Raw genomic sequence first — 23,850 nt, forward strand, 5'->3', positions numbered from 1 at the left:
CCAACTTGCATGTTATGCTATCACCATGCAAATTTGGCACATGTGCTATTAAAACCTCACAGACATCTTTACTCACCATACATGTACAGACAAGGAGTAGCCAGGCTTTATTCCTTCATTGGCTTCTTTGAGTATTGTAGTGCTTCACTGGCTTCATATAAAATCACTTCCCTCAATCATTTGCATATCTCTTGAAATATGGGTGCAAGGTGACCCTGATGACTTAAGAATTATCGGTGAGGGAGCAGTACTAAGAACAACTGGAGCAACTGGAGTACTGTGTTCAGTTTTGGCCCCGTTACCTTAGGAAAGATATTATTACCATAGTGGGAGTGCAATGAAGGTTCACCAGACTTGCTTCCAGGATGGTAGGACTGTCCGATGAAGAGAGATTGAGGAAACTGGGTCTGCATTCTTTAGAGTTTCAAAGAATGAGAGGTGATCTCATTGAAACCTACAAAATACTTAAAGGGATAGACAGGGTTGATGCAGGTAAGTTGTTTCTCCTGGTTGGGGAGTCTAGAACCAGGGGACACAACTTCAAAATAAGGACTAGAGATTGAGAAGAGGAGAATTTTTTTTTTACTAAGAGGCTTGTGAATCTTTGGAATTCTCTACCCTAGAGGGCCACGGAAGGACTGAGGGAGCTCAGTCATTGAGTATGTTTAAAGCAGAGATTGGCAGATTTCTAAGTACCAATGACATAAAGGTCTATGAGGATAGTATGGGAAAAAGGCATTGAAGTGGATCATCAGCCATGATAATATTGAATGGCGGAGCAGGCCCAATGGGCCTGTTCCTATGTTCCTAATTCGCTCCAAGCCTCCGGTCACATTAAATACAAGCAGGCCAGTAAGAGATATAAGGGAAGATACAAACTGAGTAACCTATGCTATGAAGGATGGATTACCAGGGCTTGCAGGACACATAAAATCCATGGGTGCCCTAAGTATAGATGAATTGGTGGACACAGTCAGCAAAGGAAGGATTAAGTTTCTTGAATTGATACTTGAGGTCTAACTTTCTGCAGGGCGTTCCTCAATGAAAATTGTGTGCTTACGATTTCTCAATAGGCCCTCCAGATGAGCACGTTCTCTGCTTGTAGCACATGTTTGGAAAATCAGCTGTTTAATTCCCTATCAGTTTGGGCACTGCAATGAGGCAGACCTCATGGAAATCCTTAAGAACAAATGGTTACTGTGAGCTTTTGCTGCAAATGCCAGAGCAACAGGTCTGTTGGTCGTAATAGCCCATCAAGCTCCTGAAGAAAACTGGCAATTATATAGCCCCTTTCATCACCTCAGGGTCTCTCAAAGAGCTTTACAGCCAATGAAGTACTTGCAAAGTGTAGCTATTGTTGTAAAGTAGGAAACTCAGTGGCCAAGTTACACACAGGAAGCTCCTAATGACTGCTATGCAATAATGAATACATTTTCTATTTTTAGGTGTTTGTTGAGAGATAAATATTGCCCAGGACACTGGGGATAACCCGATCTTCTTCGCAATCGTGCCAGGATATATTTAACATCCACCTGAGAGAGCAGACGGGGCCTCAGTTTAACATCTCTTCCAAAAGATAGTGTATCCATCAGTACAGCCTCCCTTAGTACAGTGCTCAATTGAAGACCTCGCTAATGCTCTCAAGCCCCTGAACTCACAAACTTCTGACTTAGTGCTGAGAGCACTGTCACTGAACCATGGCTGATACAAACACAGGAAGTGGGGAAATATGGCCGGCATTTTAGGCTCCCCTACCCCGCTGGGGCAGGCTGGCAGGCAACATAGCGTAAAATTGAATGGCATGGAAGGGGGCAAACCGTGCATGTTCCCTACCCACCTCCACTGTTATTTAACCACTGGTGGGGAAGACTTCGGGTGGCCAGCCCTTTGAGCCAAATTGAGGGCCTTAAGTGGCCAATTAAAGCCCTCTTTCTTCTGCCACTGCTGTGTTTTGTTTAACCAGTGGTGGGGACACCCAGGTCACATAGTGACACTGCCAAATGAACCCTGGCGTTCTTTTTGTGGTCTGGGATGTGGGAGCTATCTTTCTGCTTGGACATCCTGTGCCCAACAGAGGCCTCCTCAAGCTACTTCCAACCCCTGTTTATTTCCCCCCACTGCCCTTTTGATGGTGGCCCCCCCACCCCATTTGCCACGGCCTATCAGATTAGCCCTGGTGAAACATCCCTCCTCCACCCCACTTACTGCGTTATCCAGTTCCAGCAATATTCTTCATTGGGGACTGAAAGCACTTCCAGTTGTAGACGCCATTCTCGATAGTACTGCAGTGACTGAAAAGCTGCCAGCCATTTTATTAGCAGCTTACAGAGGTTGAGCTTCCTCCCAGATGATGCTGGAAGTCTTGCCCTGAGCTAATTATTACCTGATGCCCATTAAATCAAGCTTGGGCTTCCTGGCCATGCGAAGGTGGGCTCATGCCTGAATTTTCAGCCATGGGCATGGCCACCTCTGTCTAAAATTCCACGATATGTGAGCATGCCTACACCTCGCTTCATCCCCTCTTCCCCTTTCCTCCTTCCCAAGTTTCCCTGGTCCAGTGACCAGAATAAAAATCACGATTCCTCTAAAGGGAGGTGCATCCGTGTTTGGCACCCATACATGGCTGTCCAGTCGTGAAAACGAGGCAGATTCCCCAGCCCCAGGAATCACAGCAACACTTCTAATTAAAGCAGCCTGTAATATAAATACAGAAAGATGATGTCTATTGATAGCAAATGAGAATTTCTGCTGAAGGCTGCAGAGAGAGTCATCTCTAGATTCTTGAAGATTTCGCTCTCTTATAATAAGAGGCGATTGAGGTCCAGAGATTTCTTGGAATTGCCCCTCTCTGCTCTCCTAACTTCAGCAGAACATGGAGGGGCTGCAGCTCTGAGGAAATTCCTGGCCTATATTTTTACATTGCTTGCTGGAATCTCACAGCTGGTTTCAGCAGGTCTGACCTGTTTTGTCTGTCTCTCCCCTATTGTTATTCAGTGCACACTCCTGTCTTGCGAGATTGAGACTAATTTCCATAACCTAGATACCCTGAGATCGCAACAAGACACGAAGAAGCATATAAAATCTCATCACCATTCAGCTTATTGTTTTTTTAATCATTTTGGTAACTGAAGGAATTCATTAGGTTACAGGATGCCTTTTAGAGATTTACAAAAGCTCACAAATATCAGAGACAGTGAAAAATATTGACTGTTTATTTTTCCTCTTGTGGTGCTGCGTGATGTTTAATGGGGAAGTTGCTGTTTTGGCATAAATTGTTTCTCAATGTTGCCCCTGCCAGGGGATGGGTTTGTTTTCTTCAGATCTGGTTTGTTTCACTCCTTAACAAATTGCGCATTACACAAATTGACATTTATTTGACTCGTGCTATGTTCTGTCATTAGCCACGACAAAAAATTTTGATGAAGGACAAAGAACGAAAGTGTGGGGCACACAGCCCATTAAACTTTGAATTTTCGGTATTAATGAGCAGGGCTGAAGAATGAATAATAGTTATCCGAATTGGACTTTTTATAGAAAAGCCTTTTATATAAAATGTCAAGTTTCTGTTTTAGATGCAGTTGTAGAATCTTCCATGAACTAGAGCAATGTAGCAGCATTAAATAATGTAATGGTTTGTTTTCTTTTTCTATTAAAAATTATTCTTTGGAATATTTTTGAATGGTAACCTGGTGTAGTTTTATTAATATAGCTTTAATAAGGATGCCCGGTCTTCCAGCTGTGAGTTAATTGATTTAAAAATCATTAAACAACTATACTGAAAATTAGTGGATCAATAGTATTGTAATAGATATGCATGAAGTAGAAAGATATTTAGAAATCTTAGTGGACCTGAAACTTAACTTGTCCAACCAATTCAGAGCAGCAATCAAGAAAGCCAATTGATTGTTGAACCACAAGGTGAAAGCAGTTGAACATAGGTCAGAAGAAGTAATGATCACACTGCACAATGTCCTGGTCAGAATACACCTCAATTGTGCTTGGCCAAAATAGCCAAGTGGTTATGGTACTGGGCTTGTAAACCCAAGATCAAGATTTCAAATCTCACAATGGCAAACTATGAAACAATGTAACTTCATCTGAAACAGATGGAAACAGGTTTTTGAGCTTGGCCTAAATAGCCAAGTGGTTATGGTACTGGGTTTGTAACCCCAAGATCAAGAGTTCAAATCTCACAATGGCAAACTATGAAACAATGTAACTTCATCTGAAACAGATGGAAACAGGTTTTTGAGCTTGGCCTAAATAGCCAAGTGGTTATGGTACTGGGTTTGGAACCCCAAAATCAAGAGTTCAAATCTCACAATGGCAAACTATGAAACAATGAAACTTCATCTGAAACAGATGGAAACAGGTTTACTCAAAAGAGTATCAAGAGTTCAAATCTCACAATGGCAAACTATGAAACAATGTAACTTCATCTGAAACAGATGGAAACAGGTTTACTCAAAAAGAGTATCAAGATTTCAAAATTTAAAAGATTTAAAAGATTATCAAGATTTCAAATCTCACAATGGCAAACTATGAAAACAATGTAACTTCATCTGAAAACAGATGGAAACGGGTTTGTATTCGAAAGAGTTACCCTGAATATTAGAGTATCTGAGAGATATGGTAAATACTTTAGTGGAGTTCTCGTGGTTGCTGGTTACTTTGTTCCTTAAGTTGCACCTTAAGAGGCGCCACAAAGAATTACGATATGGTTTCACAGCTTCAAATCCCAGCGAGGCCAGTTCAGAATTTTAACATTCCTGGTTAGCTCAGTTGGTAGCGCATGAGACTCTTAATCTCAGGGTCGTGGGTTCGAGCCCCATGTTGGGTGCTGTAACTTTTTGTGTGCCTACGCACACAGGTGGCGACTTTCCGCCTTCAGACCCTGCAGCGATACCTCTACGTCGAGCCTCCTCCTAGATGGTGTGCCCTGACGACATATTTCTTCCATCAGGTGCACGGCCTGAATTATGACGTGCAGCTCCTGTTTATAGAACAGCTGGGCCTCGGTGGCTCCTTGCAGGCATTGCCCATCTTTTACCAGGACCTGATCAAAGTCTGGAAAGTGGTCGCCTCGCGATGCAGCTCTCCCCCGTCAGGAGTAGCGGCTATCGTCAGAGAGCCGCTGCTCAGGAATCCGCCCCTCCATCCTTTTCAGAGGTTGGCGGAGAGGAGGGCTGTGGCCGCAGGGGTGACCAGGATCGGGGACGTGCTGGGTGGCGGAGGACTGGGCTGGATGCTGCCGCAGGAGTTGGCGCGATGCGCGTCTGTGAGTGTCCAGGTCGCAGCCGATGCCATCCAAGACCTGAGAACGGTCGTGCTCGGATCCGATGTTATTTTGGGTCTTGAGGTGGCCCAGGTGCGCGGTGGTCTTCCGTCTGAACGTTCCCCTGTTCGGACGGAATTCCACATTGGCCCCAAGCCCCGAACCCTCCCTCGGGTGCTGGTGCCCCGCAATATGAGCCGCCTCGGGGACATGCCCTCCGTGCCTTTTGGCACAGCAAAGAGAGGCTTTTTGTACGGACTGCTACTGCACACCTTCCATTTTCTCGCCCTTGTCCGTCGCCCGGACACGCCCTGGTGTGCCTTGTTGCCGTCCGGCGGCGGAGGCCCCCGATGGGAGGCCCTCTACGGAGGTGTCCTTCCCCCTTTCTATCGGGGATCTGGGTTGGAGGGTGTTGCATGCAGCAGTCCCCTATAATAAGAGGATGCATAGGTTCATGGACTCTCAGGACACGTGCCCTTTTTGCGGTCTTGTGGAGTCCGTGGACCATGTATACATAGGGTGTTGTAGGCTGCACTCCCTTTTTAGTTATTTGAAAAACCTTTTATTGATGTTTTGTTTGCACTTCAGCCCCACGCTCCTGATCTATGGGCACCCGGTGCGGAAGGGGGTCGGGAAGGAGGAGGACCTCCTCGTGAACCTGCTCCTGGGCCTGGCCAAGTTGGTCATTAACAGGTCCAGGCAGCGGGCGATCGACGGGGGAGTCCCGCCGATTGTTTGTCCCTCTTCCGCGGCTACGTTCGCTGCCGGATGTCCCTGGAGAAGGAGCACGCGGTGTCTGCCGGCACTCTCAAGGCCTTCCGTGCTCGGTGGGCACCACGGGGACTGGGGTGTTTTGTTGACCCGTTTAATCACATTTTGATTTAAAGTTTGTAAGGTTCCTTTAAACTTTGTCCTTGGTTTTACAGCTGACCTGAATTAGGGGCTGTGCCTGATATATCCCAATTTTGTTGATTTGGTTTTCATTTAAAAGATTATCAAGAGTTCATCTTCTTAACGATCTCATGGAGGCAACTGTGGATTCAGTTTGTTCCCTGATACTGAGGAGAGAAGGTGTGTGGTGTTGGTGCTCCTCAGTGTTTCCGTGACTGATACTACTGCTGCTGCTCCAGTGCTGCCTTGCCTCTGTGGTGCCAAAGGAGAGAGAGGGAGAGAGGAACAACTGCTGCTGCTGCTTTGGGGTTGTTGCTTCTGCTGCTGTTGCTGCTGCTCCTCCAGTGCTGCTGCTGCTGCTGCCTTGCCCCTGTGGTGCCAAAGGAGAGAGAGGGAGAGAAGAGAACAGTTGCTGCTGTTGCTACTGGACAGGAAGGCCAGGAGGCCAGGACTGTGTTATAAAACAACATCCTAGGTGGGTGTCTGAACTGTGTATTTTTGTTAAGGTGGGGGCAATTAAGGACTGTGTTTTGTAGGGGGAGGCAAGAAGACTGCCAGAGGGGTTGGGGAAGGAAGAGAGGGAGGGTGTGTGTGTGTGCTGAAACCATCTTTCTGCCACCCCTCCCCCAACCCAGCCCTTTTCCCGGTAAGGCCGGCTGTAGCTGGTGAAGACATCGCCGCCCCCTGCCTGAAGAACATCAGGCCCCCACCCACCGTCCATCCACCATCGAGGACACCCACCTGGACATTTACCTCTTTCCCTCCTGTGCCTCCCTGTCTTTTACTCCTCTCCCTCCTCTCCTCTCCTGCCTAAAAGAGGGGAGGTTGTTTCTACCTCTCTCCCCCACCCCCTTCCCTCCCTAGGGAGGAACACTTCATATATTTTTAAAAAATATATATATATATTAAATTTAAAAAAAAAACAAAATGGCCAATCCTTCCCGGGGTGGGCGTGGCTCTAGCCCTAAGGCCAATTCACCATCGCCTGTGGCCGGGCCCTCGAGGGCTAATGTGGAGGCGGTTTTGTCTCCGGTGGCAGGGCCTCAAAAAAAGAAAACCTATGCGGGGGTGGCTGCTTCTGCGGCTCCAGCTGCTCCTGCTGCCCTGTCGCCTTTCCGTCTCCTCACCAGGGCCCTTGGGGTGAAGAGCTATGCTCACCCTGAAATGATAATAGAGGCCTGCGTAAAGGCTATGGCTGGGGTCGTCGGCCCCTCAGCCATTGTCGCGGCCTCTAAAATGTATGGAAAGGCCATATTTTTCTTGAGGTCCGAGCGGGCGGTGCACCTCGCCCTGCAAAAAGGACTCACTTTGGGCGGGACTTTTCTGGCGGTGGACCCCCTTGAGGCCACCGCCCAGAGAATTATTATTTCGAACATCCCACCTATTCTATCCAGTGAGCTCCTCCTCCCCCACCTTAATAAACTGGGGGAGGTCAGGTCAGGAGTTGCACCAATCCCGCTTGGCCTCAAAGACTCGGCCCTCCGCCATGTGTACTCCTTCTGGCGCCAGGTATTTGTCCACTTGGCCCAGGAGGAGTGCCTGGAGGGGGCCTTTACTATCAATTTTGAGGGGACCACCAACGGGTCTTCTGGACCGCGGAGGGCATGCGGTGCCATGCTTGTAAGGAGGCGGGGCACGTGAGGAAGAACTGCCCCGCCTCCAAGGCCACGAGCCCCACTCAAGCGGCTGCGGCTGGCACCGCCCCTCCTCCCCCCGCCACCACTCCATCTCCCTCCCCGCAAGGGGAAGCGACGCCGGCAGCCACTGCCATCTTGGCTGCCGGTGAGGCAGGGGGAGAGCCCCCGCGCCGTAAGAAGGCGCGGAGGAAGACCCGCAACCTGGAGGCGGCCCCTGAAACGCCCCCAAACACCTGCAAGCACCGGCTCGGGGGAAAAAACATCATCCGGCCCCGGCGTCGTGTCCGCGTGTGCTCCCGGGCCCGTGGGCGCTAAGGCGCCGAGTGCTGGGCCTAGCGTCGTCCCTGCGCGTGCTCCCGGGGCCAGCGGGGAAAAGACGCGGGACCCCGAGCCGGTTATATAGAAACCCAAACCCCAGAGGGTGGACTATCCGGGAAGGCTGGACAAGCAGGAGGGGGCCTCGGAGATGGAGGTCTCCCTAACCCCCAGCCTGACCCGGAAGAGACGTCACGCTTCAGAGGAGGAAGTGGGCGACGCCCAAACTGAAGAAGTTGGGTGTGTCCCTTCCCCCGATGAAGAGGTGGTGGCGTCTCCACCATGTAAAACCTCGCCCTGTCCTCTGGGGGAACCCAAAACCCCTGCACCTACTCCCACCACTGTTCCCCCCGTCAACCTGCTGCAGTCCCCTGAACAGGGCCCCTCGGGGGTCACTGAGGGCACCTCCCTTGAGGTGGTGCCCGACTCAGGAACACTCGATACCCCCGAGGTACTTTCTGGCTCGTCGGGGGACTGTAGCTTTCAAAATTTTAAAAATGTTAACGGGTCATTGGGTGGCGGCGAGAAGGAAGGCCTTCCCGCTCCCTCCCAAACCTTAGCACCGGGCGTCCTAGTTTTAGGTCAGGAGCTTGTCCTGAGCTCCCCGGACGACCTGGTGCCGGGAGGAGAGCGGGCATCAGAACTGCCGCTGCCCTCTGGCCCAAAACGTTTAGAGGAGACCAGAGAGGACCCCTCTGGCCTTGATCCTGGGGGTGGGATCGAGGTACAGGTGGGGCCAGCTGGCAGCTCCGAATCAGCCCCCGTACTCAATGCGGGGGAGGGGTCGGAAGCTGGAGGCGACGACCTGGAGGAGGACGGGGTGTCCGTGGTGAGCGCTGGAGATTACGCTGAGTCACTCTCAAGCGAGGCGGTGGATCACCTGGTGCCCTCCACTGACTCCCCCCTCATCCCCCCAAGGGAACTCCGGGACTTTTTGGCGAGTCATCGCGGTCGCCGAGACAGGGTTCATTTGGCCTTGGACCGGTGGCATTCTTTTCCGCTGGTGTTTTGGTCCACTCGCGAGGCTCTCAAGGCTCCCGAGTTGGATAGGAACGCGCGGCGGAGGGTCCAAACGTTTCTCGCTGGGCTCCTGAAGGAGAGGAAGGACTAAAAAATCCTGTTCTTTTTTATTTAAGGTGAAGGTTTGATGTACCTTTGACGTTGAAGACAAATATAGCCAGCCTCAACATCCATGGCAGCAGGGGCGCACAGCGCAGGTTCCAGAACTTCTCGGTCCTCAGGGATGGGAAGTATGCGTTGTGCTTCCTGCAAGAAACCCATACCGTTCCGGGAGACGAAGCCACGTGGCTCCTGGAGTGGCGAGGGGGGGTCTACATGAGTCACCTAGCCTCCAATTCGGGCGGGGTGGCTATCTTGTTGGCCCCGCATTTTCAGCCGGAGATCTTGGGGGTCAAGGAGCCGGTGCCAGGCCTGTTGCTGCACCTGACTGTGCGTCTGGGGGGCGGTGCTTCACTTTGTGAATGGGTACGCAGCAGCAAGCAAGCTTCTTTGAAGCAGTGTCCACTCATCTCGGCTCCATCGACGCTGGCGAGTGCATCGTCCTCGGGGGAGATTTCAATTGCACCCTCGGGGTCCGGGACCGTCACGGTACCCCGCACTGCACGCGAGGTGTGAGTAAGTTGCGTGACCTGGTCAGGTCCTTCGACTTGGTGGACGTCTGGCGAAATCTCCATCCTGTCTCCAGCGTGTTCACCTTTATGTCACCTGGAGTCGGAGCGTCCAGACTCGAGCGCCTTTACGTTTCGAAGGCGTACGTGTCCTGCGTTCCGGCTGCTTCTATACAGCAGGTTCCGTGCACGGACCACCATCTGGTGTGGGCGGAGCTCACTTCGTTCTGCGCTCGGACGGGGTCCGCGTACTGGCATTTTAATAACCTGTTGTTGGAAGACCAGCGGTTCCTGGACTCGTTCCGTCGCTTCTGGGCCGGCTGGAGAAGGAAGCGGGGAGGCTTCCCCTCCTTGAGGCTATGGTGGGACGTGGGCAAGACTCGCGTCCGAGTTTTCTGTCAAGAGTACGCGAAGGGGTCGACAAAGAGACGCAAATCCAGGGTCGAGGAGTTGGAGAAGGAGGTGCTCGACCTGGAGGCAAGTCTCCGTTAGCCTGACACGGACCCGGCCCTGCGGTCGGTGTACGATGAGAAGAAGGGCGCGCTGCGGGACCTGCAACTGGTCGGGTCTCGGGGCGCGTTCGTGAGGTCGTGGATCCGGTTCCTCAAGGCGATAGACCGCGGCTCCCCCTTCTTCTACTCGCTGGAAAAAAGGCACGGGGTCCGTCAGCAGCTCTTTACGCTGCTGGCTGACGACGGATCCCTTGTCTCGGATCCGGAGGGCATCAGGGCCATCGCCCGAGATTACTACACTGCCCTGTTCTCTCCGGATCCGTCCAGCGAAGATGCTTGCAGAGTTTTGTGGGAAGACCTGCCGCAGGTCGGCCCGGAGTGCGCCGGAAAGCTCGACTCCCCTATAAGTCTGGGGGAGCTGACCAGCGCACTCGACGGTCTTTCTAGGGGCAAATCCCCGGGACTTGACGGGCTGATCGTGGAGTTCTTCAGGGCATTCTGGGACGTCTTGGGGAGCGACTTCGCGGGGGTCCTGGGGGAGAGCATTGCTACCGGGGAGATGCCCCTTTCGTGGCGCAGGGCCGTGATTGCCCTGCTGCCGAAGAAGGGGGATCTCCGCCTTCTTTTAAACTGGCGCCTGGTCTCCCTCCTCAGCACGGACTACAAAATCTTCGCCCGAGCCATGTCTTCTCGGCTCGGCACCGTGCTGGACCACATGATCCACCCTGACCAGTCCTACACCGTCCCGGACCGAACCATTTATGATAACATCCATCTGGTCCGGGACATCATCCACCATTCCAAGAAGGCTGGTCTGTCGAGCGCCTTCCTGTCTCTCGATCAGGAGAAGGCGTTCGACAGGGTGGATCACGGATACTTACTCGGAACTCTGCGAGCGTTCGGGTTCGGGACGCATTTTGTCGCCCGGATCCGACTTCTGTACACCGCTGCGGAGTGTCTAGTGAAGGTTAACGGGTCCCTGACGGCGCCCCTTCGCTTTGGGAGAGGTGTACGTCAGGGCTGCCCCCTGTCTGGCCAGTTGTATTCTATTTGCGTGGAGCCTTTCCTGCGCCTCTTGCGGAGGAGGTTTTCGGGATTGGTTCTGCGCGGGCCGGGCATCGGTGTGGTCCTTTCGGCTTACGCCGATGACGTGCTCCTTATGTTTAGTGACCCGGCTGACCTGCAGAGGATGCGCGAGTGCCAGGAGGTCTACTCTGCCGCTTCTTCTGCCAGGATCAACTGGGGTAAATGTTCTGGACTCCTGGTCGGTCAGTGGCAAATGGATCCCCTACCCGAGGAGCTCGGGCCTTTCACCTGGAGCAGGACCAGCCTCCTCTACCTGGGGGTCCATCTCTGCCCTGCTGAGGAATCCTGGCCGGCAAACTGGCAGGAACTGGAGATGAAAGTCACCGCTCACCTGCGGCGCTGGACAGGACTGCTCCGAGTGCTGTCTTACTGGGGTTGAGTTCTGGTCATAAACCAGCTGATCGCCGCCATGTTGTGGTATCGACTGGTCACTTTGACCCCTCCCCCAGACTTTGTTACAAGAATCCAGAAATTGTTAGTTGACTTCTTCTGGGACAAAAGATTGCACTGGGTGGCTGCTGAGGTTCTGAGTCTCCCGCTTAGGGAGGGTGGTCAGGCGCTAGTGTGCCTACGCACACAGGTGGCGACTTTCCGCCTTCAGACCCTGCAGCAATACCTCTACATTGAGCCTCCTCCTAGATGGTGTGCCCTGACGACGTATTTCTTCCGTCAGGTGCACAGCCTGAATTATGACGTGCAGCTCCTGTTTAAAGAACAGATGGGCCTCGGTGGCTCCTTGCAGGCGTTGCCCGTCTTTTACCAGGACATGATCAAAGTCTGGAACGTGGTCGCCTCGCGACGCAGCTCTCCCCCGTCAGCAGTAGCGGCTATCGTCAGCCGCTGCTCAGGAATCCGCCCCTCCGTCCCTTTCAGTCGTTGGCGGAGAGGAGGGCTGTGGCCACAGGGGTGACCAGGATCGGGGACGTGCTAGGAGGCGGAGGACTGGGCTGGATGCTCCTGCAGGAGTTGGCGCATTGCGCGTCTGATTTTGTCCAGGTTGCAGCCGATGCCATCCAAGACCTGAGAACGATAGTGCTCGGACCCGACGTTATTTTGGGTCTTGAGGTGGCCCAGCTGCGCAGTGGTCTTCCGTCTGAACGTTTCCCTGTTCGGACAGAATTCCACATTGGCCCCAAGCCCGGAACCCTCCCTCGGGTGCTGGTGCCCCGCAATATGAGCCCCCTCGGGGACATGCCCTCCGTGCCTTTTGGCACGGCAAAGAGGGGCTTTTTGTATGGACTGCTGCTGCACACCTTCCATTTTCTCGCCCTTGTCCGTCGCCCGGACACACCCTGGCGTGCCTTGTTGCCGTCTGGCGGCGGAGGCCCCCAATGGGAGGCCCTCTACGGAGGTGTTCTCTCCCTTTCTATCGGGGACCTGGGTTGGAGGGTGTTGCATGCAGCAGTCCCCTATAATAGGAGAATAGGTTCACGGACTCTCAGGACACGTGCCCTTTTTGCTGTCTTGTGAAGTCCGTGGACCATGCATATATAGGGCGTTGTAGGCTGCACTCCCTTTTTAGTTATTTGAAAAACCTTTTATTGATGTTTTGTTTGCACTTCAGCCCCCGCTCCTGATCTATGGGCACCCGGTGCGGAAGGGGGTCGGGAAGGAGGAGGACCTCCTCGTGAACCTGCTCCTGGGACTGGCCAAGTTGGCCTTTAACAGATCCAGGCAGCGGGCGATCGACGGGGGAGTCCCGCCCGATTGTTTGTCCCTCTTCCACAGCTACGTTCGCTGTCGGATGTCCCTGGAGAGGGAGCACACGGTGTCTGCTGACACGCTCGAGGCCTTCCGTGCTCGGTGGGCACTGCGGGGACTGGGGTGTTTTGTTGACCCCTTTAATCACATGTTGATTTAAAGTTTGTAAGGTTCCTTTAAACTTTGTCCTTGGTTTTACAGCTGACCTGAATTAGGGGCTGTGCCTGATTTATCCCAATTTTGTTGATTTGTTTTAATTGGTTTTAATTTTAAAAGATTATCAAGAGTTCAGATCTCACAATGGCAAACTATGAAACAATGTAACTTCATCTGAATAGGAACAGATGGAAACGTGTTTGTACTTGAAAGAGTTACACCTCAATTGTGTGGCCTGTTCTGGTCACTGAAAATTAATTACTGAAGGCAGTGCAGATTGTGACTGGTAGAGGTCCAAGTTATGAGGAAAGACTGATGAAACCTTGGCTTTTCGGTCTGGAAAGCAGAAATCTGAGACATGGTCTTATAAAGGTATACAAGGTAGTTAAAAATACAGGTGTTGTGAGAAAGACATGAAGGACATATGTACAAACTAGCTTCTACAATTAGGGGGAAAGATCTTTCTGGATGGGTGAATTAAGATGAGCTGAAGGGCCTCCCTCATCCATAAGTATCTTGTTATCATACATTTTAAAGTTAATCGACTGCTATCAATATACACGAGCTGGATTAAGATAAAGAACCATTCATTAAGAAACTAACCACTGTCAATAATTAGGTCACCTCTGATGGTCTGAGATTGACTGAATGTACGTGAAAGATTATTGCAGAAAAAAAACGTGAAAGATTGTTGATTGAATGTGAGTTACAGCTGACCTGAATTAGGGGCTGTGCCTGATTTATCCCAATTTTGTTGATTTGGTTTAATTGGTTTCATGTGAAAGATTATTGATTGAATGTGAGGCCTGTAATGTCGTATTCATCCAGAATGAGATTTGCTAACACTTTCTGCATATAAATGTATAACCTACTTTGATGGTTCTCATTGGATGGAATCGTCCGTGCCCGCTGGCAGCTGGCGCCAAGGCGGGCGTGAGCGGGAAATATGGAGGGAAAGCCAAAAATCAGTTTCATGCCGTCATGAAACTCGTTTGCAATCTTCCGCTCCGCCCATCAATGGTGAGTCATATTTCCTGCCACCGGACGTCTGGAGCTTCATTGTAATACATCTACATATCATTATAAGCCCATCTTGCCAGAATCAGCCCTTCCTGTAAAATTTACCACCCACAAGTGGGGGAACAAAGGTTACATTGAAACTAGGAGCAGGAGTCGGCCATTCAGCCCTTCAAGCCTCTCTGCCATTCAATATGATCATGGCTGATCCTCTATCTCAACGCCATATTCCCGTTTTCTCTCCATATCCTCTGATGCCCCTAACATCCAAAAAATTATCAATTTCTTTCTTGAACACACTCAGTGACCCAGCCTCCACAGCCTTCTGAGATAGAGAATTCCACAGGTTGACCACCCTTTGAGTGAAGAAATTTTTCCTCATCTCAGTTCTAAATGGCCTGCCCCATATTCTGAGACTGTGGCCTCTGGTTCTAGACTCCCCCAGCATCCTCTCTGCATCCAGTCCATCTAGCCCTGTTAGAATTTTATGTGTTTCAATCTCTCATTCTTTTAAACATTAGTGAATACAGGCCCAGCCGAACCAATTTCTCCTCATACTGCAGCCCTGCCATCCCGGTATCAGCCTAGTGAACCTTTGTTGCACTCACTCTATGATATGTATATCCTTTCTTAGGTAGGGAGACCAAAACTGCACACAGTATTCCAGGTGTGGTCTCACCAAGGCCTTATGTAACTGCAGTAAGACACCCCTAGTTCTGAACTCAAATCCTCTTGCAATGAAGGTCAATGAATACCATGTGCCTTCCTAATTGCTTGCTGCACCTGCCAGTTTACTTTCATTGACTGGTGTACAAGGACACCCAGATCCCTTTGTATATCCACATTTCCCAATAATTCTCTGCCTTTCTGTTCTTCACACCGAAGCACATAACTTCACATTTATCCATATTATACTGCATCTGCCATGTGTTTGTCCACACACACAACTTATCTAAATCGCTCTGAAGCCTCCTTGCATCCTCCTCACAACTCAGAACCCCGCCCAGTTTTGTGTCATCAGCAAACTTGGAAATATTGTATTTGGTTTCTTCATCTAAGTCATTAATATATATACCGTGAATAGCTGGGGCCCAAGCATTGATCCCTGCAGTACAACGCTAGTCACTGCCTGCCATCTGGAAAAAGACCCATTTATTCCCACACTCTGTTTCTGGTCTGTCAACCAAGTCTCAATCCATGCTAGTATATTCCCCCGATCCCGTGTGCTTTAATTTTGTCCACTAGCCTCTTATGTGGGACCTTATCAAAAGCTTTCTTGAAATCCAAATACACCACATCCACTGATTCTTCCTTATCTATTCTAGGGTTTCGGGGATGAGGTTGGGAGGGGGGGAATGAAGGTGTTGGGGGATGAGGTTGGTAGGGGGAATGAAAGTAACGGGAGGTGAGGTTGTGAGGGGAAGAACCATGGTGTCGGGGGTGAGGTTGGGGGGGGATTATTGGTGTTGGGTGAAGTTTGGAGGGGAGAATGAAGGTGTCGGTCGGTAAGGTTGGGAGGCAAGGAACGATGGTGTTGGGGGGGGGTGAGGTTGGGAGGGGGTGAATGAAGGTGTCGGGGGTGAGTTTGTGATGGGGAGTATGAGGGTGTCAGGGGTTGAGGTTGGGGGGAGCGAAGATGTCAGGGGGGTGAGGTTGGTACTGGAGGAGGGAATACGGGGGAGGAGTGTGTAACGGGGTGAATACGGCAACTGGGGAGGTAGGATTATATAGAGAGAGGAAGTTGTAATGGGAAGGAGTCAGGAAGGGAGAAGGAGTCCTGAGGGGTGAAGGAGTCCAGGGGAAGGAAGGAGTAAGCATAGAGGAAGGAGTGAAGGTGGAGGAAGAAGTAGGGGTGGAGTAAGAAGTAAGGGTGCAAGAAGGAGTAAGGAAGGAGGAAGGAGTCCGGTGTAGGGGAACAGGAATCATTTGGGAGGTTCCAAGGGGGTAAGGAGCAAGTGGGGGATGTCCAGATGAACGTGTAAGGGCGGGGGGGGGGTCTTTGGAGTCATTGACTGTTGCCTGATGAGTGAAATGAGAGTGGGCATGATAGGGGGAATAGTGAGCATGAGAGAGGGCAGAGTGAGGCAGTAGGGTGGGAGGATGAGGCTGCGACAGTATCGGGAGAAGGGATAGTGAGGGTGGTTGATGGGGATTCTGAGGCAGGCACGGACCCTGGGGGTGGGAAGGAGGAGATTGGGGATGTTAATGTGGACGGAGGTGGAATTTTCAAGAGGGTAGGGAACGTGCACGTTTACCTGGACATCTCAGAAAGAAAAGAGTTGTGGCTGGTAGGTGACAGTGGAGAGATGGAAGGTGATGTCAGGGTGTCGACAGTGATGGGGGAAAAGGACATGGGTAACTGGGGGAGGGGAAAGGATGGGGGAGCTAAAGAACAATGTAAAACACATCATGCTTGTGAATCTGAAAGTGAAAGGAGACTAGTGGTGGGCAAGATCAGATGCTGCATGGGATTGTGATCAGTGGGTGGGCGGAGATGCAGGTCAGCTCAGATGGACAACTGAAAGCGAACCCCAGCAGGCAGCATTGAAAATGCTCAGGACATTGAGATGAGCATGATTGAGGAAGAATCTGCATGAATGGGAGAATGTTTGCATGAGGCTCCGAAAGGTCCTGCCACACACACACACTTTTCCCTCCAGAATCACTCATGGGCCAGCTGCATGCAGCTGAACTGCTAGTGTGGGGATGCAGTGGAAGGACACATGAAGCCTGTCAATGAAGCTGAAAGACACCATTACACAATATTCAGTGAAATTGAATATATTTTCTGATTGTAAAGTGACAAAATGTGTTCACCTGAGCAACCAACTGTGATCAAAATTTCTTAACTTTTTTATGCCTAACACTTCTAGATGCTTCCCTGACATCCGCAGCAGGGGTGGAGACAGCCCTGTTCTTTCTGATGACTTTGGCATGGGCCCTCTGGAGATCCAAGGTCTTGGGGGCCCCTGCTTGCTTTGGGTCAGCCGCTTCTCTGAGGTGACAGGATGGGGTTGAGGAGAATCACAGGAAAAGGGGACTTGGGGGAGAGAACAGTCTTTGCGACCCCTGAGTGGATGACCTGAGGTGTCCAACTGCTGCTTCTCTACCCTTCGGGTACCCGAAGGCCACGGCCTGACTCCTTGAGGGGAAGGAGCATCTGGAGGGACGTTGAGGTGCCCCGTTTCCCTCTCGGGGCCACGGCCTGACTCCTTGATAGGGAACTCACCCCGGCTACTGCGATGGAGTGCAGGTCTACATGCACCTCCGCGTTATGCTAGACCAGGGTCTTCACTGTGCCCACCATCCTTCTCATGGAGACCTCCATGTGCCATCAGAGAGCAGGCAGACACACTCCTCCGACTTGCATGCCATTGTGTTGAGGGCTTCCAATAGTCCCCCAACCTTCTGTCGACTCTCCATGAGTTGGAAGGCTAAATCCAGAGGCTCGTCATCTGACTTGGACATCACAAATGTCTCTTCCCCAACAGAGTGCTGGGTAGCTCGATTGAATCTGCCTCCTTCTGCTGCGGTCACCTGCCTGTGTGGTGACTACCAGATTGTGAACCCGATTCAGCTCTAGATCTAGGTTCCACCAAGGCGTTTGTCTCTGCACTGGCGGAGGGTGTGGGTGAGCGCTGTGATGGGTCTTCCAGGCTACTTATTTCCAGCTCTTTAATGGAGGAGGTGCTCTCTTGGCTGGAGGTGAGGACCTGGATGGAGCTGAGGGACTGGCTGGCTGAGCTGAGGGACTGGCTGGCTGAGGGTGTCGGTCGCTTGGCAGATCTCCCTGTGAACCAAAGTAGAGATAATTAGTGCATGGCAGCAGAGTCAAAAGCAAGAGAGAGTATTCGCATTTGTGTTGAGCGAGGGATGATGTGGTGCAGGATCCTCATGTGGGTGTTCCCCGCCGACCTCACCATCACTGCAGGCACGGTCCATGTCCTCATCAGTCAGCACGATGGCACGCTCCTCAAAGTGAATAAGGGGCCTAATTTGGGCCACTCCACCCCTGGTCTGGGACCTCTCCCTGCTGATGTGAGCCAGCTTCTCCTGCATGAAAACAGATGGAGAGAGTGTGAGCAAGACACATGGCACTGTGTGGAATGTTTGTGGTCAGCGGCTCAATGGATGGGATGAGGATGTGAGCTCGAGTGGAATGAGCCTGATGGAGATGTCAGGGCGTGTGTGAGACTTAGTGATGTTGTCCCTTGAGATGTGAGATCCTTGTGGATGTGTGATGGGTTTGTGACTGTGTGAGTTGAGAGTGATGAGAAGAGTGACTCAGATTGGCAGAATGGATGAGATCATTCATCTTTTTTCGGCACTGGATGGCTGTCCTCTTTTGCAGCTCTGACCACCGCTATCACCACCTCCCATTCTGGGTTGGTGACCTTGCTTGCTGGCCTTCGCCCAGAGTTGGGTTAATGGACATCACGGCGGAACTCCACGATGTCCAAAAGACATTCCAGTGATGCATGATTGAATCTGGAGGCTGCAATCTTCTTGCCTTTCGGGGCCTTGTCTTCTTTGCAGCAGTCCTGGGCTGGGAGCACTGAGAGGTGTGTGCATGGCTGCACTTTAAATATGGTACGTGGCATGAGGAAGTGATGAGCTGATGGCGTGGCAGGCAAATGAGAGTCCGCCAGCCATCGAAACGGTGTGTTTCCTGGGATTGCATGATTAATGAGGTGGGATTAGGACGATGCAGCTTTTTTTTCCTCGCTCGTTCCTGCACTTCGTCCAAATCTGGGGTGATTCTGCCCATTGAAGCTAACCACTGTTTAAATATGTTTGCAATCTGTCTCACTTATTTTAACCACAAATCTCAGTCACAACGTTTTCCAAATGTTGACAGTATGGATTTGGTGAATTTGCACTCCCAATGCAGAGTTTCAGCCTTCTGGAAGTTCATATGGAGAATTAATTAAAATGAATCGATGAAAAACCCTGCAGGCCTTGTTGACCTCCACATGCAAATTCCCAAAATGCATTCCAGGCACAGAAGATATGTTGATGGGGCTATGAAGTAAGATAGGAGAAGCATAAACAACGGCACAAACCTTTTGTGCCAAATGCCCTGTTCTCGTACTGTAAAATTCTACATATTTCCATATAAGGTGCTCATTGGGAGTGAATTTGTAAAATCCCCTGTATTCCTTTGATGTGTGACTGTTCAATGAACCCTACCTGTTCATGAATAAAGAGCGATTGAAATCTGACCATCTTGATCTTTCATTTTCCTGTCTCCAGCTTTAAAAACCTCACGTTGACAAAGTAGAGAATATAAATCCCAATGACAAGTGTAGCTGACCACCAGTATATAAGAGCTGCATTCTTATGGAATGGTGGGACAGCCTAAGTTTGTATTGGTTCATCTGATTTGAGATTCATAATGTTGATCCAGGAGGGAAACAAATTGTCTTCTTTCTGTCCTTGAATGGAAGTCGACAGTGAGGCCACTTTGGAACGTGCACAACGTCAGATATACTTTTAAGCGCAGTCTTTCCTGTGAATGATTCTTTGTGCCAGTTGAGACCAGGCTGGGCCATTCTGCATTATTCCAGTAAATACACATGGCTCATATGGTTCAAAGGGTGAAATGGGGACAAGAACATTTGTGATTAAAGTGGCTCCTAATGAATCTTCAGTATAACTACAATTGTAACTGCCATTGTGATGTGTCACGCAAAATATATTTTTAGACACAGAAAAGGCACAAAGATAGTTCCAACAACATCAGCAATCTTATCTGATACCCTGACATAGTTTTAATGAAAATTAAAATGAAAAAGTCAAAAACTGAATTGTAGAATTTGCAGCTGTAAACTGACTTTGAGGAGCAGGTTTTTCATAGAAAAGCATAGAAGTTAGAATGGTGCGTAGGGGCATCCAGGGTGATGCTCTGGGGACCTGTGTTCGAATCCCAGCACGGCAGATGATGGAATTTGAATTCAATAAAATTTGGAATTATAAGTCTAATGATAACCATCAAATCATTGTTGTAAAAACCCATCTGGTTCACTAATACCCCTTTAGGGATAAATCTGCCATTTCACCTGGCCTGGCCTACATGTGACTCCAGACCCACAACAATGTGGTTGACTCTTAAATGCCCTCTGAAATGGCCTGGCAAGCCACTCAGTTGTATCAAACTGCTAAAAAGCTAATAAAAAGGAATGAAACCAGACAGACCACCGGCATTGACCTAGGCACCGGCAAACGACAAACCCAGCCCTGTCGACCTTCAAAATCCTCCTTACTAACATCGGGGAGCTAGTGCCAAAATTGAGAGAGCTGTCTCACAGACAAGTCAAGCAACAGCCTGACATCGTCATACTCACAGTATTGTACCTTACAAATAATGTCCCAGACGCAACCATCACCATCCCTGGGTGTATTCTGTCCCACCAGCAAAACAGACCCAGCAGAAGTGGTGGTACATGGTATACAGTCTTGAGGGAGTCACCCTGGGAGTCCTCAACATTGACTATGGACCCCATGACCTCTCATGGTATCAGGTCAAGCATGGACAAGGAAACCTGCTGCTGATTACCATGTACTACCCCTTCTCAGCTGATGAACCACTACTCTATGTTGAACATCACTGTGAGGAAACACTGAGGGCGGCAAGGTAGAATATTCTCTGGGTGGGTGAATTTCAATGTCCATCATCGAGTGGTTCGGTAGTACCACTACTGACTGAGCTGGCCTGGTCCTAAAGGATATAACTGCTAGACTGGGTCTGCTGCAGGTGGTGAGGGAACCAACAAGAGGGAAAAACATACTTGACCTCATCCTCATCAACATGCCTGCCACAGATATATCTGTCCATGACACTATCGCATAGTCGTTGTGGAGACAAAGTCCCGCCTTCACATTGAGGATACCCTCCATCATGTTGTGTGGCACTCCCACCTTGCTAAAGGGGATAGATTTTGAACAGATCTAGCAACTCAAGACTGGTTATCCACGAGGCGCTTTGGGCCATCAGCGGCAGTAGAATTGGACTCAACCACAATCTCTAACCTCATATCCTGGCATACCCCCACTCTACCATTTCCACCAGGGGATCGACTTGGTTCAATGAAGAGTGCAGGAGGGCATGCCAGGAGCAGGACCTTGCATACCTAAAATTGAGGTGTCAACCGGTGAAGCTACAACACAGGACTACTTGCGTGCCCAACAGTATAAGTGATAGACAGAGCTAAGCGATCCCACAACCAACAGAGTAGATCTAAGCTCTGAGGTCCTGCCACAACCAGTCATGAATGGTGGTGGGCAATTGAACAACATCAGTGCAAATGATAAGGCTGAAACATTCGCAACAATCTTCATCCAGAAGTGCCGAGTGGATGATCCATCTCAGCCTCCTCCGGAGGTCCCTAGCATCAGAAGTGCCAGGGTTCAGCCAATTCGAATAACTCCACATGATATCATGAAACGACTGAAGGCACTGGATACTGCAAAGGCTGTAGGCCCTGACAATTTTCCGGCAATAGTACTGAAGACTTGTGCTCCAGAACTTGCTGTGCCCCTAGCCAAGCTATTCCAATACAGCTATAACACTGGCATCTACACGGCTATGTGGAAAATTAGCCAGGTATGGCTTCTAAACAAAAAGTAAGACAAATCCAACTTGGTCAATTACCGCCCCATCAGTCTACTCTCGATCATCAGTAAAGTGATGAAAGGGGTCATCAACAGTGCTATCAAGTGGCATTTGCTTAGCAATAACCTGCTCACTGACACTCAGTTTGGGTTCTACCAGGGTCACTCAGCTTCTGACCTCATTACAGCCTTAGTTCAAACATGGACAAAAGAGCTGAACTCCAGAGAGGTGAGAGTGATTGCATTTGACATCAAGGCAGCATTTGATAGAGTGTGGCACTAAGGAGCCCTAGCAAAACTGGAGTCAATGGGAATCAGGGGGAAAACTCTCTGTCAGTTGGAGTCATACCTAGCACAAAGGAAGATGGCTGTGGTTGTTGGAGGTCAGTCATCTCAGCTCCAGGACATCACTGCAGGAGTTCCTCATGGTAGTGTCCTAGGTCCAACAATCTTCAGGTGCTTCATCAATGATCTTCCTTCCATCATTAGGTCAGAAGTGGGGATGTTTGCTGATGATTGCACAATCTTGAGCACCATTTGCGACTCCTCAGATTCAGAAGCAGTCCATAACCTGGGCAATATCCGGGCTGACAAGTGGCAAGTATCATTCATGCCACATAAGTACCAGGCAAGACCATCTCCAACAAGAGAGAATCTAACTATCGCCCCTTGACATTCAATAAATTCACCATTGTTGAATCCCCTACTATCAACACCCTGGGGGTTAGCATTGATCAGAAACTGAACTGGATTAGCCATTTAAGTACTGCGGCTACAATAGGAAGTCAGAGGCTAGGAATCCTGCGGCGAGTAACTCACCTCCTGACTCCCCAAAGCCTGTCCACTATCTACAAGGCACAAGTCAGGATCATGATGGAATATTCTTCGTTTGCCTGGATGAGTGCATCTCCATCAACACTCAAGAAGCTTGACACCATCCAGGATAAAGCAGCACACTTAATTTACACCCCATCCACAAACATTCACTCCCTCCACCACTGACACACAGCCGCAGCAATGTGTATCATCTACAAGATGCACTACAGAAACTCACCAAGGCTCCTTTGGCAGCACCTTCCAAACCCACGACCACTACCATCTAGAAGGACAAGGGCAGCAGACACATGGGAACACCACCACCTGGAAATTGCTCTCCAAGCCACTCACCATCCTCAATGTCGCTGGGTCAAAATCCTGACATCCCTCCCTAACAGCACTGTGGGTGTATATGTACTGTGTAGATTGCAGTAGTTCAAGAAGGCAGCTCATCACCACCTCCTCAAGGGCAGTTAGGGATGGGCAATAAATGCTGGCCCAGCCAGCAAAGCCCACATCGCGTAAATGAATAATTAAAAAAAATCAGCTCAACCAGGCTTTGTATTTATCTGTTAAGCAAACAATATCGTCCCAATTACATTTGATCATCCTGTTTTCATATCCCTTTATCCATTTCCTTCTTCATCCAGCTCTTCAATCTAGTTTTGAATGTTGACATAGTTCCTGTCTTAAGCACTAACTCAAAACTAATTTGCGAGCCTCACAATGATATATGTAAGAAACTTTCCCCTGTCCTATATACTAAAACTCTTGCCTTTAGGCAGGAAAGTTAAGGGTTCAAGTCCCACTTAAGGGACTTGAGCATACAATCTAAGCTGACATTTTAATGCAGCACTGGGGGAATGCTGCACTGTTGGAGATGTCATCATTCAGGTGAGACACGTTAAACCAAGTCAGGTGAATGTGTGAGGTCACATCGCACCAATGTTCCCACTAAGCTGTGCACGGCCATGACTGCACAGCAGCCTGGAAGATACTTTGCAGCCATTGCTCTGTGTTAATCAATGCGTGTGTGCAATTGGGAACTAGCTCATAGTAAAGGACTTTTATAAGGAACCTCGCACAACACAATTTCAAAGGAGAACAGTGAGTTCCTCTCAGTGTCCTGACCAAAATCTATTTCTCAACTAACATCACTAAAACAGGTTGTCTAGTCATTATGGCATTGCTGTTTGCGGGGTTTATGTGTGCATATGGGCTGCTACATTTGGTAGATTACAACAGTGACAATATTTCAAATGTAC

The 23,850-nt window shown here is 49.9% G+C and overlaps 1 non-coding gene across 1 annotated transcript; it reads left to right on the forward strand.

Annotated features, from left to right (window-relative positions):
- The first annotated feature begins 4,767 nt into the window (after positions 1–4,767).
- On the forward strand, positions 4,768–4,840 carry trnak-cuu. Its single transcript has one exon. It is a non-coding gene; the product is annotated as a tRNA-Lys (tRNA).
- The last annotated feature ends 19,010 nt before the right edge of the window (positions 4,841–23,850 follow it).

Source organism: Carcharodon carcharias, chromosome 14 (genome assembly GCF_017639515.1).
Source record: "Carcharodon carcharias isolate sCarCar2 chromosome 14, sCarCar2.pri, whole genome shotgun sequence".
In the NCBI taxonomy this organism is placed as follows: domain Eukaryota; kingdom Metazoa; phylum Chordata; class Chondrichthyes; order Lamniformes; family Lamnidae; genus Carcharodon; species Carcharodon carcharias.